The sequence below is a fragment of the Sus scrofa genome, chromosome 5, assembly GCF_054392235.1.
Source record: "Sus scrofa isolate SSC_HxYL_T2T_F1_AM1 chromosome 5, Sscrofa_HxYL_maternal_Yorkshire_Landrace_v2.0, whole genome shotgun sequence".
Classification (NCBI taxonomy): domain Eukaryota; kingdom Metazoa; phylum Chordata; class Mammalia; order Artiodactyla; family Suidae; genus Sus; species Sus scrofa.
Window position 1 is genome coordinate 64,955,247 of NC_139387.1, and position 17,838 is coordinate 64,973,084.

Sequence of the window (17,838 nt, forward strand, 5' to 3'; positions counted from 1 at the left end):
GTGGTATGGGAAATGCTCTTCAAAAAAACTAAGTTTTTATCAATTTTGTAAATTACTTTCAGAGCAACAATAATTTCAAAGAAATACTATGAGACGCAGATCATGACTCATGTAGAGGATATTCACTGTAGTATTATTTAGAATACAGAAATTGTCAACAAAATGGTCAACAAAAAAGGAAAGGTTTAATAGGTCACAATACATTCTTATTAAAGATAAAAATACTATGTGGCCATTTAAAAATGTATGTCAAGGAGTTCCTGTTGTGGCTCAGTGGGTTAAGAATCTGATTAGTATCCATGAGGATGAAAGTTTCATCCCTGGCCTCGCTCAGTGGGGCACTGGCGCAAACTGAGGCATAGGTTGCACACACAGCTTAGATTTGGCATTGCTGTGGCTGTGGTAGAGGCCAGCAGTTGCAACTTCAATTTGACCCCTAGACTGGGACTTCCATTTGGATTTGATAACTTGGGATATTTTCACAAAATAAATATTATGTAATAATTAGAAAACATATTTCAAAAGAGTAAAATTGGTAAATAGCCACAATACGAAGTTAAAGGAGCAGGAATGAAATTATGATCCAAATGATAAACTAATTTATCAATCAATAAATGGGAAAGTCACAAAAATCACAAAAACATCTAGTGTGTTATCAATTTTCAACATTTTCCAAATGTGTTATAATAAGTTTTAAAAGTTTAATAAAGATATCACATATTCAAATCACAATTTAAAGAAAAAATATTCAAATCACAATTTAAAGAAAAAAGAAATGTTAATGGTTTCTGGTTCAATTATTCAAACCTTTTATTCCTAAACTAAATTTATATTTAAAATTTACAAACCTAAAAAGATTTCAAATGACACCCAGTAACTTAGTACTCATTCTGTAACCTAGTCTTAATGTTCATATATGCTACATATGGGTCATCATATCTCCTAAACTAAAATTCCAAAATATGCTTGTTATTGACAGAGTACTAGTGAACAAAGACTATATGTTCCGACAATTCATTAATATTAGTTTTAAGTTTACAGAACTATACTTGCCTTTCTAACAAACAAGACAATAAAACTGTCCAATAAATGTTTACATAGTACACTATGTTTTTCAGTGTTTTCAGTATCTCTTATGATCTTCAACATTAACATAAAAAGGCAATCATTGGTGTATGCAAATGAAAACATAAGCTTAAATATACAAACCAAAATACTTCACTTTCACAGAGGGAACCATGCCCTACGATAAAAGTTCTTTTCTTAACCTAAATATGTATGCGTATTCAGATAAACATATACATACACACAGATACAGAAAATACAACATATTTCCATCTCTAAAACACCTGCAACAATGTCTAGAGGGTGGTGGAGTATGCTGGATAACCACCCCCAAAGCATACAAGGGGAAAGATTACACAGTATCCCTCTAAATATATTTCTGGGTAGGAGACTTCAGAGGTCTGTAAATCATATCAACAACAAATGTTCTGTTGAGAAAAAAAAGAATTGTTCCTATCACTGCATTCTACCTCCTATGTGATGTCATTTTTTAAAAATTCAGCAACCAAAAGTTCAATTGCATCTACTTAGTACTTCTCAACAGTGCTTTAAGCAATAAAGGCCCTAAACCAACCAAGATTACAAAGCAACAGCCACTTCTTCGTTTGACAGGTGACTGACTTAGAGTTACATAACCAACCAAGAAAAACAACTGTTATATATACAAACCACAGATAAAGTTTATGACAACCATTTACAAGTTTTCAGTCCAGTAAGAAATAATTTGCACAACAGTAAAATTATATCAAATTGTATAAAACTTCTCCCAGAGGCTCATATAAGATTCAAATATAATGACACTAACATTTTAAACTAAAATAATAAGTAGCACACTTATAACTACTTCTTTAAGAAACTACTTCTTTTAAGAAACTACTTCTTTAAGAAACCAGGAACACACAATTTTAAAAAATCAAACACAATTTTATCTTATATGTATAAATGACATTTTTTTAATCAACTGTTTTCTTGATGGTTCACGATGTCCTAATAAAGGCCTCAGTGTAGTTGAGAGTTCTTTGCAGAATTCTTTAACAGAAAAATGTATCAAGTTTTAGTGTTCTATTTCACATATCATTACAAACAAAACGCTAAGAAAATGACTTAATTTTAAAAGTCAGAGTAATAAAAATAATCTAACTGCAGCGGTAATGGACAAGTGACAGGGAGAGAAAAAATGTGAAACTCAAATGCATGAAAGATCAAAAGTACACACTGATTAAAACTTCACTAAGGATCAAATATTTTTAAAAAATAAATACGCAAGTAGATTGAGGTTTCCTTTCAAACGTTATATAAGTTCTTCCAAAGCTCCTTGCCTTCCTATTTCCAAAATTCAAACTGTTTCCATTTTGAAAACATTCCATAACAGGACTGGTAAAAATAGGGTTAAAAATGTATTTGCAAATATGCAGTTCAAATAAATGCACTTCCCGTGATAACACCACTAGGTGCTGATCTTTATCTCCCTAAATATACAATTGAATCCAGCACTGTCCCAAAAGTGAAATTAAAATCGAGAACCACAAGTGGGCAATCATTTTTACAGAAAACTAAGTACACAGCTTCTCAAAGAATCGGAGAAATATCATAAAAAAGTCTGAGGTCGGTACAGGAATACAACATAAGAGAAACGTTTTTCTTGAAAAGTGAGGGAATTTAAGCGTAACAAAATGAAACCCCTCAAGAATGAGGAAAATTAAATCTAGAACCCGAATGGCGTCCAACAAGAACATTAGATCTTGAAAATGAATATTGCGCTTGCGCAGCCACCGCCCCGCCAGCTGCACAACTGCAGCTAGAGCCCGACCCCGCAAGATCACGTGCTCCCATGCAGCGTCCGCCCGCAGCTCCGCAACCGCGCAGGCGCAACACAACTCCCGCAGCCGCCATAATGCGGTCTTGACTCTTCAGAAATACAATAGTAATTTAAGAAAATGTTGTTCTATCAGCCCAAGGGACTCAAAGATACCTTTTGGGGCGGGAGATGAGGGAGGGGGAACCAAGTTCCTTCCTACAGAGTCGCCCGGCGCAGCCGTCCCCTCCGCTGCCGCCTCAGTCTCGCGCGCTTCAGTCTCCGCGCCGCGCCGCGCCGCGCCGCCGCCGCCGCCGCCGCCGCCTCCGCAGATTCAAAAACAAACCCGCTTCTCCCTTGCACGCGCCGGGGCCGTTATGCAAATCATTATAGGCGGGGCTCAGTGGTCGTAATATTGGCCACGCCCACTGTGCTTTCATCCAATAGGCTCACGGAATGGCCGTTCCCCATGCAAATCTTCTGGTTTTTTATTTGAATGAGAAATATTGGCCCCGCCTCCCGCCGTGGAAAAGAGAAGGAAGTCTGAGGTGGTGGCGCTGCGCCTCTGTGTTGCAGTGAGGTGTGTATTATGAGTGGAGCTTTGCTCAACTAGTGAGTAGTACTTTGTGAGCGCCCTCTATGAGCCTTAGAAAAGAAGGAAGGAAGGAAATAAGTGGGTGAAAGTTAAAAAGCTGAGGAAAAGATTTTCAAAAAAGGCTGGAGCATGTTGATTTATCATTTGTGTTAGCTTACAAAATATACTTTAAACTGTTTAAGTCATGAGGGAATGGCGCAAACACATCTTTTCTTTCCGTTGTTCTGTGTCAGAGCAAGCGCTTCTAGTCATACCCTTCCACCAGAAGTTGTATCCCTGTTATACAGTTTTATAATTGGGAGCCAACAAGTAATGAAGGCCACAAGGTGTAATGAAGAAGATGCAAGTATATTTGTTGGAAGATCTAGGCTCACGTCCAGCTTACATACCTGTTTCTTGGAATAAGTGTTTTACTCAATTTTCTCATGCCTGTAATTCAAATGGTTTGAGAGGGCAAAATGGTAGGATAACCCGTAAATGTGTTTTGCAAAGCAAAACAGCCTGAGAAGTAGATCGAGAGGATTTTAATATCACTTCTCTCTGAAATTAATCTACTCATTCAATATTTAATTAGCAATTCCTGTGTTCCAGACCCATATTAGGTGCCTGTCCTCAAGCAGTCTATTACAGTGGAGAAGACAAAAAAGTAAACAGGAAGAATTTGTAAGTAATAAGAAATCAGTATATGGTGGTTAATTATTTTTATAATTTGGGTCCTTCAACTTAGAAATACTGCCTGGCTTTTAGGAGAAACCCCTCATCCATAGTTAGAGAATCAGCAGTGCCTTCCCAGAAGAGGTCATCACTAACATGAGAATTGATTTAATAGGGTTCCCTTGTCTAAAAGTTGGATTTTATTGTAAGAACAAACAATGAGGAATAATTTAAAAGGTTTTAAGTTAGGAAATAACACAATTAGATTTTCATTGCTTAATTGCTAAGCTTTGTAAAGTCCTTGGTACTGAACATAGTACATGGGTGCACAAAAAGTTACAAATAGAGGCTCAGTTATAACAAAGTATGTATTATAATTTATTTTGTACATAGTGCTCAATTATAAGTTAGATGTTCAATACCAATATTTAAAATTCCATTCTATAATTAGAGAAATGGGATTGGAAGAAGGTTTCATTCATTAGGTTTCTCCTTGACTTCTATAAGCACATACAAAGGAATCTTTTTTTTTTTTTTTTTTTTTTTGTCTTTTGTCTTTTGTCTTTTTAGGGGCCACACCCACAGCATATGGAGATTCCCAGGCTAGGGGTTGAATTGGAGCTGTAGCCACCAGCCTATGCCACAGCCACAGCAAAGGGTTCCAAGCTGCGTCTGCGACCTACACCACAGAGTTAACTAGATCCTTACTTAACCCACTGAGCAAGGCCAGGGATCAAACCCAGGTCCTCATGGGCATGGATACTGGTCAGGTTCATTAACCACTAAGCCATGATGGAAACTCCTTTTTTTTTTTTTTTTTAATAATTCATTCTCAATCATCCTGGCTAATGGCAAAGGGGAAATAATTGAGCATAAACTCACCAACTGATCAGTTTTCTTAGATGTCATATTCTAGACTTGGATCCCTAAAACTCCAGTTAGATAGTTTTATTATCTTTGAATCCCCCCAAACATCCTCAAACACATGTTTATAGTCTCCTCAGCCATTCTACTTGCTGCTTAATCTAACTATTCTTTCATTGTTTCATTCAATTAGTATAGCCTTTATTTTTTACTCACACACTACTCTAAGCAATGGAGATACCCAGAAGAAATGACACTACCTCTGACAGGGAAAAAGTAATATATTCAGATAAACATTATGAGACCATTACTATCATGGAGGTATATATTAAGTATAAAAGAAATGTAAAATAAGAGAAGCTAAATCTTTCTCATGCAATGTGGGAAAATTTCACAGAAGAAGTGATATTTGATTTGGCTCATAATGTAGAACTTAAAGTGGCTGTCAGAATAAGTACAAAAGAAAGAGCAAAAGAAAGTTAGATAAAATTGAAATGCAAAGACACTGAAGAATGTAAAAGCCATGGCTTCAATTTATAGGGAGGATGATATTCAAAATATCTATCAATCACTCTGGTACCAAGCACTAACCAATTAGAATAGAAGGTTTGAAGATCCCCTACTTTGTCAGATATTAACCCTCTACTTGTAGGATTATGGAGAGGTCCAGGGGTTCTTTAGCTGGGGACTAAGACAGACTACCTGGTCAAAGGAGTATTCATGGTAGTACAGATACTTACCAATCAGTAATGAAAGATTTCTATATTTTACCCACCATCATGGGCTTATTTATACATATAAGCTGGCTATTCTTCTAGAAAAGAAAAAAAAAGTGTTGGAGTAAAGCAAGATTAGAGAAAAAAATCCGAAAAACAAAAAAGAAAAAAACCTAAAATATAAAAAATTTTCAAATAAATTTCAGTTGAGCAACTGAGTAGTAATTTAACAAGGAAAATAGAACCTTTGGAAAATAGCATAAATTTTAAAAAGGAACAGCTGAAAAGGAAAACTGGTTTCTAAGTATTATAAGAGACAGCCTAATTTAGTGCTTACAAGACGTAGACTCTGAAGATTTACTACCTAAATTAAAATCTTGTCTCTACTTCTTACTGCATTTTCTAAACTTCTCTATGCATATGGTTCCAGAAATATAAAGTGGGCATGATCAAAATAGCCCTATCTAGTAAGGTTTATATGAAGGTTAAATTCTGATAAAATACTTCAAGGAATACAGAGTATATGGTAATATCCTGATAAGTTCTAGCTAATGGTAGTAATAGTGCTAGTAGTACTTGTCAAAGTAGTAGTGACATAGACAGATCAACTTAAGCAGTTTCTATCTACACATCCTATGTTATCATTAAGAAAGAATTAACCACAACCTGATAATTCTTATTACTGTCCTCCAATTTTCAGAGAAGTTTACTGAGGAGTTAATTTCCCAGGTTAGGTAAACCTGGGAAAACTCAAGAAACAACTTCTTAGGAATAGGAAGTGTGGTAAATAATTCTAACATGATCTCCATCCTTTTGAGTTCAAACCCTGTATAATAATCACCCCTTGAGTGGGGCAGAACCCATGACTTACTGTTAGCCGATAGAATATAGCAAAGGCGAATGAATTTTTCAGACTTAATTAAGGTTCCCAAATAAGCTGATTTTGAATTTACCCAAAAAGAGATTATCTTGGATGGGCCTGACATAATCTAGAAAAAAAAAGTCCTTTTTAAAAGGAATTGGGCCTTCCCTAAGGAGAGAGATTCTTATTGGTTTGATGACATAAGCAGTCATGTTGAAGTAGCCTGCATGGAAATTTACTACAAGTTGCCTATAAAATCCTTGGGTAGCATCTAGAACCTGAGGGTAGGCATTAGCCAACAAGCAACAACAACAACAAAAACAAAAAACTCATATAGCCCCTCAATCATATAGCCATATGGAAATAAATTCTACCAACAAACCAAATGAGCTTGGAGTAGATTATTTACCAGTCAAGCTCTCAGATGAAAATGCAACCAAAATAACCTTGATTATAGCCTTGTGAGACTCTGAGCAGAGGATCCATCTAACTTAAGTTAGACCCAAACTTCTGACCCACAGAAACTGAGGTAATAAATCTGTTTTAAGTTACTAAATTTGTTGTAATAAATTATTGGCAATAGAAAACTAATATAGGAAGTCATCAAAGAAGATAATGGGTAGCTAAAAATCTTCCAGGATAAATAGGTGACCTAAATGGATAAAAATGGGTCCTAAATAGATGATATTACCTGGCACTCAGTAAAAAGGATGGAATTAGTACTGTAATTATAGCTGGGCAAAATTTGTTTTGGTTCTGATATTTTAGAGGGCCCCTACATATCGTACACTTAGGTACATACATTTAAAATAACACATGGATGTCTTTGTCACTAAGAACATGACAGCACTACCATAAGTGGAAATATTATATTAAACATCTGCTCTTCTAACATTTTTCAAGGCCTCAGAGGAATTATTCTCCATATTTGTTGCTTTGTGTCCTCAGAACAAAAGGACATTATCAAAATGCTGTGATGGTCATTGAGTTAAGACACACAGAGTATCAGAGTGTGTAAATATTTGAGCAGCAAAATAGCTTAAGTAAGAATAAATTTAAATGAACTTATAAGATGCTCCTTTTCTATTAGTTCAGACTCAGAAATTTATGCATAACAAAGTCATTCATGGAGTTCCCTGGTAGCCTAGCAGTTAAGCATCTGGCATTGTTATTGCTACAGTTCAGGTCACTTGCTGTGACATGAGTTTGATCCCTGGCCCCAGAACTTCCACATACTGTGGGCATGGCCAAAAAATATATATATAAGCTATTTGCCAGTAGTGTCAAACCTCCATTTTCTTAATTTTTTTGCATGTTCCAGTTTGTGGCTCTGTAGGTACTCAGAATTTACTGCAGTATTCCTAACCTTTGTACATAGTATCTGAGAAAAAAAAAATTAATATTAAGCACTCCATATTACTCTTATAATTTTATACCATACATGTAGATATTGATGTAACATAAATGAAACATGGTAATCAGTTTTTAAATTAGCAACTAAATTACATTGAGTTATTGAATTACAAATAATTTATTTTAATAAAAATACTTCATTCCTGAACCATGGGTCAAAGAAGAAATCCAAAGAGAAATGAAAGATTTCCCATTGTGGAGGAGGGGAAACGAATCTGACTAGGAACCATGAGGTTTCAATCCCTGGCCTCACTCAGTGGGTTAAGGATCCAGCATTGTCGTGAGCTGTGATGTAAGTCACAGATGAGGCTCAGATCTCACATTACTGTGGCCATGGTGTAGGCCAGCAGCTATGAGCTCTGATTTGACCCCTAGCCTGGGAACCTCCATATGCCCTAAAAAGCAAAAAAAAAAGAGAGAGAGAGAGAGAGAGAGAGAGAAATGAAAAAAATACATAAATACATTGAGACAAATGAAAATAGAAATAAAACATGCAAAAACATATCGAATGCAGCAAAAGCTTTAAGAGGGAAATTCATAGCTAAAATGCCTACATCAAGAAACATGAAAAATTTCATACAACCTAACTTTATAACAAGGAACTAGAAAAACAAGAACAAACCAAGCCCAAAGTTAGTAGAAGGAAGGAAATAAAGATTAAAGCAAAAATAATTGAAATTGAAACTAAAAGGACAATATAAAAGATCAATGAAACTAAGAGTTGATTTTTTGAAAAGTTAAACAAAATTGAAAAAACTTTAGCTAGACTCACCAAAAAAAGAAAGGACTCAAATAAATAAAATTAGAACTGGAAGAAGAGAAATTATAAGTATACCCCAGAAATGTGAAGTCTTATAAAACACTACCATGAACAATTATACACCAACAAGTTGGACAACCCAAAAGAAATGGAAAATTCCTAGAAACATACAACCCACCAAGACTGAAGCACGAAGAAGTAGGAAATCTGAACACATCAATGAACTAGTAAGGAGACTGAATAAGTAATCAAAAGTCTCCCCAAAACAAAAGTTCGGAACCAGATAGCTTCATTGGTGAATTCTACCAAACTTTTAAAGATGAATTAATGCCACTTCTCCTCAAAATCTTCCCCAAAAGAGAAAGAATTCATTTTAGGAATTCAATTACCTTGATACCAAAGAATGCCACAGGAAAAGAAAATAATAGAGCAGTACCTTTGATGAACCTAGACGCAAAAATTTCAACAAAATATTAGCAGACTTAATTCAATAATACATTAGAAGAATCATACACCATGATCAAGTGGGACTTGTTTTAGGAATGCAAGGATGGTTCAACATCTGCAAACCAATTAGTGTGATTCACCACATTAACAAAATGAAGGATAAAAAGCATATGGTTCAGCTCAATAAATGCAGAAAAAGCATTTGACACAATTCAGCATCCATTTATGATTAAAAAAAAAACTCTCAACAAAGTAGGTATAGAGGGAACATATTTCAACATAATAAAGGCCATAGATAACAAGCCCATAGTAAACATCACCCACAAGGTAAAAAGCTGAAAGATAAGAACAGACAAGAATGCCCAGTTTTTGTTTTTCTTTTTGGCCATGCCTGCAATGTGTGAAATTTCCTAGGCCAGGAATCCCACCTGTGCCACAGCAGCAACCCAAGCCATAGCAGTGACAACACTGGGTCCTTAACACACTAAGCCACAAGAGAACTCCGAGAATGCTCACTTCTGCTACTTTTATTCAACACAGTATGGAAGTCCTAGCCAGAGAAATTACACACACAGAAATAAAAGACATCCAGATCAGAAAGAAAGAAGTAAAACTGACACTATGACATTTGTATTATGCAGGTGACATATTTTATATAGGAACTCTAAAGACTCACAAAGAACCACACACATACACACACACAAGAAAACTGTGAATAGCAAAAGCAATCTTCAGAAAGAAGAACAAATTTTGAGGCATTATGTTCCCTGACTTGAAACTATATTACAAAGCTATAGTAATGAAAACAGTATGATATTGGCATAAAAACAGACATATAGTTCAATGGAACAAAATAGAGAGCCCAGAAATAAACCCACAAATATATAGTCAATTAATTTACAACAAAGAAGCCAGGAATATACAATGGGGAAAGGATAGTATTTCCAATAAGTGGTGTGGGAAATCTGGACAATAATTTGTGCTAGGAAATATGGTCTTATCCCATATACAAAGACTAACTCAAAATGGATTAAAAACTTAAATGTAATACCTTAAACCATAAAACTCCTAGAAGAAAATATAGGTGGTGGGAATTCCTTGGTAGACTAGCAGATTAAAGATCTGGCATTGTCACTGCTGTGGGTTAGGTCACTGCAGAGGCATGGGTTCAGTCCCTGGCCTGGTACAGTGGGTTAAAAAGATACAGCATTGCCAGAGCTGCAGTGTAGGTGACAGATGCAGCTCAGATTCAACCCCTGGCCCAGAAACTTTCATATGCTGCAGGTGCAGCCATAAAAATAAATGTGCAGAGTAATTAGTTCCCTGGTGACTTAACACATTAAAAATCCAGTGTTGTCGGACCTGGGGCTGCCTGCCATCCAGGAGGGCTGGCCTCAACAATTGCCTGAAGCCTACCACCGCAGGGGCTGTCCCTGCACAGGCCTGCTTGCCCTTTGGAGGGGCTACACTTCCGCAGAGCAGCACCAAACAGCACCAGCCCCCGAGAAAAGGCCTGCAGCCTAGAAAAGCTAGAACAAGCTTAGCCAGGCTGTGAATAGATCGGCCTAATTCTCGGACAGTTTTTCTGAGTCGGGTTGCCCCGGGGAGGAGCCTCTTCGGTTTCCAACGGCCCTGCTACCCGCCCAAGCCCCCAGGGGATGCTCTAGTGGACCAGCTGCATAGGACTGCCAGCTCCAGGCAGGACCCCCTGCAGCCCAGAAAAGCTGCAACAAGCTCAGCCAGACTGTGAAAAGATCCGCCTACATTCTCAGGCTGTCCTTCTGAGTTGGGCTGCCCTAGGGAAGAGCCTCTCAGGTTCTCAGTGCCCCAGATAGCTGCTTCAGCCCCCAGGGGGTGATGCACCCCTAAAAAGCAGCTGCCCAACACCGCCAACCCCCTGCAAGAACCCCACAGCCTAAAAACACCAGAGCAAGCTCTGCATGACCAAGTGAAATCTGCTACCATCGCGGTGTGGACCTCTCAGTCCTCTCTGCCCTCAGGAAGTCCTCCTTTGCTTCAAAGAAACACTGTTAGCCCCATCAACACTCCAGAAAAGCCACACTGCCTCAAAAAAGATTGACCAACAACGCCAGCCCTCAGGAAATATTCCACGGCAGTGACAAGGCAAACACTGCCCGATAACGGAGAGTACAACTCCCTCAGGAGAAAGAAAACAACAAGCAAGATGAAGAAGCTGAGAAACCACTCCCAGTTAAACCAACAGGAGAACTCACCTAAAACAGTCAACAATGAAACAGATCTCGGCAGTCTGACAGACCTGGAGTTCAAAAGAGAAATAGTGAAAATACTGAAGGAATTAAGAGAAGATATGAACAGTAATGCAGATACCCTCAGAAAGGAACTAGAAAATATAAGGAGGAGCCAAGAAAAACTAGAACATTCATTTGCAGAGATGCAAACTGAACTAGGGGCAGTAAAAACAAGAATGAATAATGCAGAAGAACGAATCAGGGATATGGAAGATAGAATAATGGAAATCACTCAATCTGGTCAACAGACAGAAAACCGAATCAAAAAACTGGAAAGTAATATAAGAGACCTATGGGATAATATAAAGCAGGCCAATCTACGCATAATAGGAATTCCAGAAGGAGTAGAAAAAGATAAGGGAATGGAAAATATATTTGAAGAAATTATTGCTGGAAACTTCCCAAATCTAAAGGATACTGGATTCAAGATAGAAGAAGCACAGAGGGCCCCAAACAAACTGAACCCAAACAGACCCACACCAAGACACATCATAATAAAAATGGCAAAAGTTAGTGATAAAGAGAGGATCCTCAAGGCAGCAAGAGAAAAACAGAATGTTACCTACAAGGGAACCCCCATAAGAATATCAGCTGATTTCTCTACAGAAACACTACAGGCCAGGAGGGAATGGCAAGAGATATTTAAAGTGCTAAAAGGAAAGAATATACAACCTAGAATACTCTATCCAGCAAGAATATCATTTAAAATAGAAGGGGAAATAAAAATTTTTCCCAACAAACAAAAACTTAAAGAATACAGCAACACAAAACCCAGGTTAAAGGAAATATTGAAAGGGCTTCTCTAAACCAAAAAGAAAGGAAGGAAAGGGAAGAAAAAAGAAAAGAAAAAAAAAAAAAAAAAAAGAAGAAGAAGAGGAAGAACTAGGACTGAGGAAACTGCAATCAGAGAGAAGTCACTCAAATAAGCCAGCATACAGATTTAATCATGAACATGCTTCAAACAAAATAAAATTAAAAAGAAAAAAATAAAAAAGAGTCATCAAAACCATAAAATGTGGGCAAGGGATGTCAGGAGGTAAATAACCCTTTTTGTTTATATGTATGTCTCTCTTCTTAATTTTAATATAGTAATGAAGTGTTTGAACTTACAGGACCATCAGGCTAAAACACACATTTATGGGAAGGGGTTAGCATACTTAAAAAACAGGGCAATCACAAGCCAAAACCAAATATTGCATTTGCAAAAAATGAAAAAAAAAACCACTCAAGCAGATAATAACAGGAGACCATCCAACCTAAAAATCCAGTGTTGTCACTGCTGTGGCTTGGGTTGTGCTGTAGCACAGGTTTGATCCCTGGCCCAGGAACTTCTTCATGCCATGGGCAAAGCCAAAAAAAATTGGCAAAATATCTGAAGAGACATTTTTCTAAAAAAACATACAGAAGTTGATCAGGTACATGAAAAGGTGATCAACATCACTACTATCAGGGAAACGCGAATCAAAACCACAAAAAGATATTACCTCACACCTATTATAGTGGCTATTATCAAAAAGGCAGGAGATAACAAGTGTTGACGAGGATGTAGATGGAAAAGGAAACTTTTTGCATCATTGCTGGGAATGTAGATTGTTGCAGGCAGTATGAAAAACAGTAGAGTGTTTTCTCAAAAAGTTAAAACTAGAACTATCATATGGTCCAACATTTCCACTTTTAGGTATTTATCCAAAGGAAATTCAAACAGGAACTCAATAAGATATATATACTCCCACATTTCTTAACAGCATTATTTACAATAGTCGAGAAGTTGAAGCAACCTAAATGTCCATCAATGGATGAATGAATAAAGAAGATGTAGTATATATATATGTATGTGTATTCCATACATATGTGGAATATTATTCAGTCATGAAAAAGAATGAAATCCTGTCACTTGTAGCAACATGGATGGATCTTCAGAACATTTGGCTAAGTGGAAAAAGTCAGAGAAAGACAAATACCATATGATCTCACTTACATTTGTAATCCAAAAAAAAAGTAAAAACTGAAAACAGGAGTTATCCAGTGTGTGAGGAGGGGATCAGTTAAAGGGGTCAAACGTACAAACTTCCAGTTATAAAATAAATAAGATGTAATGTATAGCATTGTGACTATAGTTTAAAATATTGCATTATATATTCGATAGTTGCTAGTAGAGTAAATCATAAAAGTTCTCATCATAAGAAAAAAGTTTATAATTATGTGTGGTGATGGATGTTAAGTTTATTGTGATAATCATTTTGTAATATATATATAAACACTGACTTATTATGTTGAACTTCTGAAACATAAAAATATCTGTTAATTATATCTCAGTTTTAATAAATTAAAAAATTTTATGCATTAAAGGACAATATTAAAAGAATAAGAAGGCAACATACCTCATGGGACAAAATCTTTGACATCTGAATGAATATCCAGAATTTATAATATTCCTACAACTCACAACAGTAACAACAACAAAGCCCAGTTCAAAAATAGGCTTGAGGAGACATACGTCCAAAAAAGATATACAGATAGCCAATAAGCACATGAAAAGATGATCAACACCATTAGTCATTAGGAAAGTGAAAATCAAAACCATAATGACATATACCACATTATAGCAATTAGAAGGGCTATCACCAAAAACAAACAACAGTAAACAAGTGTTGACAAGAATTTGAAGAAATTGTAACTCGCATACATTGCTGGTGGGAATGTAAAATGTTACAGCCTCTATGGAAAATAGGTTGGCATTTCCTCAAAAAGTTAAACATAAAATTACCATAGGATCCAATAATTCCAGTCCTAGTGTACAAAGCCAAAAGCACTGATAGCAAGGACTCAAGAGATGCTTGTACACCAATATTTACAGTAGCCAAGAGGTGGAAAAACAAAAACAGTGTCCATCAACAGTTTAACAGATAAATAAGACATGGTATATACATATAGTGGAATATTATTCACTCATAAAAAGGAAGGAAACACTGATACCTGCCACAACATAGATAAACCTTGAAAACATTATGCTTAGTCAAATAAGCCAGACACAAAAGGATAAATACCATATAGTTCACCTATATGAAGTATCTAAACTAGGGAAATTGATGGAGACAGAAATAGACCAGGGATCTGGAGAAGTGGGGAATGGAGAGTTACTGTTTAATGAATTCAGAATTTCTCTTTGGGGATGATGAAAATGTCCTAGAAAATCAATGGTGGTGATGGTTGCACAAAATCATGGAAATTCTTAATGCCATTGAATTGTATACTTAAAATGGTTAAAGTCATAAATTTTATTGTGTATATTTTCCTCTGATAAAAAAGAATGAAGAATAAGAACATTATCATGGATATTATAAATACCATCAGCAATTTTTTAAAAATTAAAGTGTTTTTGGAATAAGTTGTCAAGTTCAAGAACAACAAACAGTGGAAAACAGGAGAAAAAGAATTCTTTAAAAAATGGATCAATCTAGGACATACAGAATCCTGCTAATAGTTCAAAAAAGATAGAAAAGAGGAGAGAAAATTTTCAACATAAATGAACAGAGAACTTCTCAGAACTAAAGAGTCTTAATTCATTGCAATTCAGTACAAAACATAAGGCATATACCTAGGCCCTTCACTTTGAAATTTCAGGATCTTGGGAGTAGAGGAATTATTCTAAAATTTTCTGTCAGGGTGGGTGAGGGGGATAATAGGCCACATAGTAAAATAAATAAGAATATTAGTCTTCTCAAATATATTGGAAGCCAAAAGAAATTTTGAAATATTATCTTTATTATCTTAAAATTTCTGAGTAAAAAATGCTTCTTAACATTTAGTTTTGTAACTAAACTATCAAGTAAGAAGCTAGAATAGAGACATTTTTGGACATGCAAAAATCTCAAAACTTTAACTCTCATATACAGTTTCACAGGAATCTTAATCAAGGATACCATCTACCAAAGTGAGGATATTAACCAAAAAGAAGAAAGTGGGTTCAAGGAAACAGATCCCAATATAGTAGAGACAGAAAATTTGGAGGGGGATGATTTTGAAAGGAAAAGAACAAGTTGTGATTGGAGCAGGACAGAAGCCACTTGAGAGAGATCTTCTGAGGAAAATGGTGGAAATATTAGGTAATCTGATACATTGAACCATATGAAAAATTACCTTTAGGGGATGTTTGAGGGTGGGGGAATATAATCCACAATAAGAAGATCCTCACCAAACAAATGAAAAGTGGGGCAATTACTATCCGTAGGAAAATTAATTTAGAGAAGAAGTGAAATAGAATCATAGGGTATTGTTTGGATCAACAAGAAATAATATTTACTTGGTCTTAAACACTGGATGTTAAGTTCATAATGCTTTAGCTATATTGAGAGAATAAAGGGAAGAGTAGTTTGGAGAAATGTGGTATAAAGGAGATGAATCCTAATCTTCCATATCAGTAAGTTAATAGCTAAATAGGTGAACAAGGAGATAGTGATATATGAATGTCACTTAGAAAAATGTACCCAAACAATAGAAAAATAGAACTTCAAAACAGTAAGTGGTTGTTTTTGGAAAAAGGGACAGGGTAGGGAGGGGAGGAATAATAGAGTGCTATTTTTTTTTAATTTTTTTGTAAGATTTTTAGCACTATTAGTGTTTTAAAACTATCTGCCTGTATTAGTTTGGTAAAAATAAAAATGAACATTTTGGTAAATAATTTCAACAAATAAAAAGATAAATATGGTAGTAGGATAAAAAGAATAACACAAATGTTTACTTTTCGACAAATATAGAGCTTTTACAATTACTAGTGAAAGAATGGGATTTCACTAAATTATGTATGCAACCCTTTTTGGTTGGAGGAATTTTAAAGCAGAGTCTTTCTAGTCCTTTTTTAAAAACATGTTAAAACAATATCCTTGCTTAATTATATTGAGCTGAAGAATATAGAACTGGAAAAGTTATAAAATATCTATAATAAAATCACAGAGTCCAATGTCCACAATACCCAAATGGCCTTAATAAAAGAACTATATCAAAATGGCACCTTATACCTAGTTTTCATATTCCAGTTCTCATTCAATCTGTACTGATAAAATAACTTTCAGAAAATTAATTCCAGGAATCAATCTTCCTAATTTCCCTTTGTAGAATTATAGTGTTTTCAGTCATAGTACTAATTTTAAGGTGATAATACTGTTTCTGTATGAAAGGAACCCTGAGATAAATGAAGAAGGTGGCTCATGGCCTGGGAAGAACAAGGATAACTGGGGTTCCAGCTACCCCAGAGTTGAGCTGACTGTACTGATAGCTGAGAGTGTCAGTGTTTCTACACCCCTATAACCTATGCATGGCAAATAAACAAAACTTAACACATCATTACACATTGGGACATTAGTTAGGAAGCTCTAGTCAATAAGACTCAAATTAGGAGTTCCCATTGTGGCTCAGTGGTTAACGAACCCAACTAGTAACCATGAGGTTGCGGGTTCGATCCCTGGCCTCGCTTATTGGGTTAAGGATCTGGCGTTGCCCTGAGCTGTGGTGTAGGTCACGGATGTGGCTTGGATCCCGCATTGCTGTGGCTCTGGCATAGGCTGGCGGCTACAGCTCCGATTCAACCCCTAGCCTGGGAACCTCCACATGTGCTGCAGGTGCAGCCCTAGAAAAGACACACACAAAAAAAGCCTCAAATTAATTTTTTTTTTTTAAGAAAAAGAAGATCTGTATTCAAAGTTTGTTGGACAAGAAAGGAATAAACTAGAGGGAAAAAAGATTTTTTAAGATGCTAAAGAGGATAATAAATATATTCAGCATGGAAGTATTTTTAGAAATGGAAACCCATGGAGAAAACTAACATATTATATATTCAACCCTATATTGGGTGCTTCAAAAAACTGTAACAAATAATACATAGTAGATGTTATCCTAATTTAAAACAACAAACATTCAGTTTCCAAAGTAAAATAACCTACGCATTAGTGTGGTAATTTGAATTTGTATGACGTAAGGTTGAATCAAAAATATTAAACACAAAGCCAGCCAGTCCATATTCCCTGCTAATGAAAATTCCTATAGTTCACAGTAGTTGTTTTTGTTTGTTCACAGTCATTCCTCCTCCTTCCAATAAGAGAAGTACATCATTCTGGTTTCAGTAAAGGAAGAAGAATCCTAATGAGCATTAGAATGTGATAATAATTGGTCACAAGCTGGCAAATGGTATTTATAACAATTGATCACATGGTTCTAAAGGTTATTTATCACTGAATTCTGCTACTCATTACAAATTGCCAGTACTATCAATTTTTTTTTTCCTTACCTGTGATGATCCAGACTTTTATTTCTGAAGGGTTTGTGCTATTAATGGTCCTGATTTTCCTGGTTAGTTGTAGTGTTCCCATTAATTTAATCATAGGATAATGGTGTACTAAGG

The 17,838-nt window shown here is 35.9% G+C and overlaps 2 protein-coding genes across 3 annotated transcripts in view; one reads left to right on the top strand and one right to left on the bottom strand.

The window, feature by feature from the left end:
* The window catches only part of ATF7IP (activating transcription factor 7 interacting protein), a 123,288-nt gene extending 120,049 nt beyond the window's left edge, over positions 1 to 3,239 (bottom strand). For both annotated transcript variants that reach the window (XM_084956720.1, XM_003126462.6), the window contains exon 1: positions 3,038 to 3,239. The gene's annotated coding sequence lies outside the window, so the exon portion shown is untranslated. The remainder of the gene's footprint in view (positions 1 to 3,037) is intronic.
* The window catches only part of GUCY2C (guanylate cyclase 2C), a 672,163-nt gene that overhangs the window by 366,495 nt on the left and 287,830 nt on the right, over positions 1 to 17,838 (top strand). The window lies entirely within an intron of this gene.